Source organism: Anarrhichthys ocellatus, unplaced genomic scaffold, assembly GCF_004355925.1.
Source record: "Anarrhichthys ocellatus isolate YVR2014 unplaced genomic scaffold, GSC_Weel_1.0 scaffold236, whole genome shotgun sequence".
In the NCBI taxonomy this organism is placed as follows: domain Eukaryota; kingdom Metazoa; phylum Chordata; class Actinopteri; order Perciformes; family Anarhichadidae; genus Anarrhichthys; species Anarrhichthys ocellatus.
In genome coordinates this window covers 23,111-26,081 of record NW_022280266.1, presented here as the reverse complement: position 1 = coordinate 26,081, position 2,971 = coordinate 23,111, and the positions used below count along the sequence as shown (strand labels likewise).

At 43.1% G+C, this 2,971-nt stretch overlaps 1 protein-coding gene across 6 annotated transcripts in view; it reads right to left on the bottom strand.

Annotated features, from left to right (window-relative positions):
- The window catches only part of kcnq5a (potassium voltage-gated channel, KQT-like subfamily, member 5a), a 32,552-nt gene that overhangs the window by 17,796 nt on the left and 11,785 nt on the right, over positions 1 to 2,971 (bottom strand). The window lies entirely within an intron of this gene.

Sequence of the window (2,971 nt, the reverse complement as noted above, 5' to 3'; positions counted from 1 at the left end):
GAGGGTGCGGGGGGGGCCTGGGGCTGGCGGGGGGGGGGGGGGGCAGAGATGGACAGGACACACACATTCAGATGTACACACGCACACACACACACGACACAGAAAGAGGGACTGAGATATACGTTACCAGTTAACACTAACAGGGAGTTTTAGGATGTAAACAGCCGGCGGCCATATTGGAAGTCCTCAGTATGGCTATTAAACTACTTATCTGGACAATATTAATATGTAAATCCATCTCCAATGCTGAATTGACTTGCTGATATAGTTAACTAGACGACAATATTTGAAGTTAAACTGAGGATAAGATCCAACTTCAACGTGTTTGTGGTCTTGATTCTATTTAAAGATAAGCAAACAGCTGGAGGTAGAGAGGTTAAGCCCCGCCCCCTTCTGATGGACCAACATGGGATCTTGATTCAGATAAAAATATGTTCGGTAGTCAACGGTCAGAGACAAATTTCAGAGGGTTCTACCTAGAACCGAACGTAAAGGGTTACACATAGAACAATCTGTGAAAGGTTACGCCCAGAATCCCCTAGCAGAGGTTTTACAGACAACCCTTCAATGGTGTAATGGTTCCAACCAGAACCCTTTTTGGAGGTTCTATCCGGACCCTTTTCACCCTCTTAGGGTGCTAACAAGAACCCACCCAGGTGGCTCTAACAAGAACTCTTCTGTTTTCCAAAGGTTTCATCTAGAACTCACCCAGGGGGTTCTACAGAGAACCCTTTTATTGTCCAAGGGTTTCATCTAGAACCCTAAAGGGCAGGGGCTAATGTGGTGCAGCGCAACCCACAACAATCCTGGTTCACAATCATAGTTTTTGAGGGTGTGTGGGCGTTCCCTTTAAGCAGCCATGCTTTCAAGAAACCTTGAAGAACTATTTCTTCCAAAAAGGGTTCTCAATGGAACCCTTAGTCAAACAAAGAATCCTTGAAGTTGCAAATGGTTCTGTGTAGAACCTCAGCCCTTCATTGAAGAACGTATGTGTACGGAAGTGTTCACACGTGTTTGTCGGTGAGAACGTTTAGAGTCTGCGTGTAGAGTCTTTCATACATTTTTTTGGGCCTCATGGTAATTCACTTGGACCCAACGGAACCTCGTGGATGGCGACAGGTGGGTTTCTGAGATTTGTGACATGACTGGAGGCCTTTAAATAAACACTTTACACCGACAGGATGGGAATCTAACACGGGAACACAACTTTGGCTGCTGCTTTGTTAAGCTACTCTGGAGACTACTTCAAAGTCTTTTGCAGATTCAATCTTTAAAAATACAGTCGGTAGGTGTTATTGCCGTTTGAAGACAGACAAGAGACTCACACACACACATACACACACACACACACAGTGGTTCAAAGCAGGAAGAGCTGTGTGAGATGAGGCGAGTGAAGTGACGGACAGAATGTCATCAACATATTTAACACATCAAAAGCTGCTTCCAAGTTTCCTTTTACCTGTTGAGGAAAATGTTACGAGGTTGGCAGACAACAGACAGAGACCAGGTGTTTGACACAAAGCCAGAAAGACAGAAACAAGATCAACACACACGGGAATAATTAATGTCTTGAGGATCAATCGGGACCGACTGGTCTTTGTCAAGCAGAGCAAAGGATCCGTAACAAAGAGGACGGATAAAACTAAATAGATTTGTTTTTCAACATAAATGTATTTGAAAATATACGTGTCGAGACAATCAATCCTGTCTCATCTAAACCACTGATTTGGAAGTGAAACAAACATGAATGCACCATTAACCACTACAGTATATAAACTGCTATATCTTCATGCATACGTACAAAGATTTCCAAAGATGTAAGTTTGGGTAACAATTTACTTTTTTTCTGTGTTGTTTCCACTTCCAAATATGTAGTTTTGAAAACTTCAATGTCTTGGTCATGATAGCTCGTATTGCTTGAAGACCTCGCTAAAGACGTGTCCAACAACTGGGACACCTGGTGCTACATCCCCACATTTTGACAATGAAGCTACTTTTCATATAATCATAAGATTCAAGACTCAAATTGTAGAAATTTGGATTTTCCTTAAAGGTGCCATGTTTAAGATCTTTCCAGTTTAAAAACATCCCAAAAAATTAGCTATCAACAGGAGAGGTTACAGTGTTGACGTTACATCTATGAATTGTTGCAGAGATATCTACTTAAATTAGCATGCTAACCAGCTAGCCCCGGTGCGTCCTCTGTTAATACCACTTTAACCTCGAGAGGTGATAGTGAGTCATTGTAGCGTCTAGTCTGTCCTCAGTCCAACATGAGAGGACGAAGACGGAGAGCTGCCCCGAGGGCTTGTATATCACGTTGAAGGTACAGAGTCCGTGTACGTTTTAATTGTTTGTTTATTGGATTAAATCCAAAGTGGCATAAGAAGAAAACAACACATGCTTTTTTTTAAGACTACGGGCCGCGGTTCCAGGAGAAAGACCTTCAGTTAGCGGTTAGCTGTAGCAACTAACATTTTGCCAGCTGGTACAAACCCTTAGCGCTGGGGGTCTAATCATTGGGGGCACCGCCCCAACTCCCCGGATCAGCAAAATTTCTGTTGCTGCCGTCACACAGGTTTGACACTTCACCAGCCCGTTGTGATCATTACAACGTCAGTCCACAAATGAGTTACAGGCCGACGCCACTCGTTAAGATTAAACAGTGTGTTATTGTAACGGGCTCTCAAGACTTTCAGCAGTTTGGAGGAATTACGCGTATTCTGGCCCTGCTGTTAGTAGTTAGCTTTCTTTCTAATAACTGATGACTGTATATTTATATTGTAGAAGAGGTGAAATGCTGCCCCCTAGAGGGTTTGGAACAGGTGGCTGCATCATAAACATTGCACCTTTAAAGGACAAAGATTAATGCTTATTTGATGGAAAATATCACACGGAAGGTGATGGTAGTTCATACGGTAGGAAGGTACACACACACACACACACACACACACACACACACACACACACA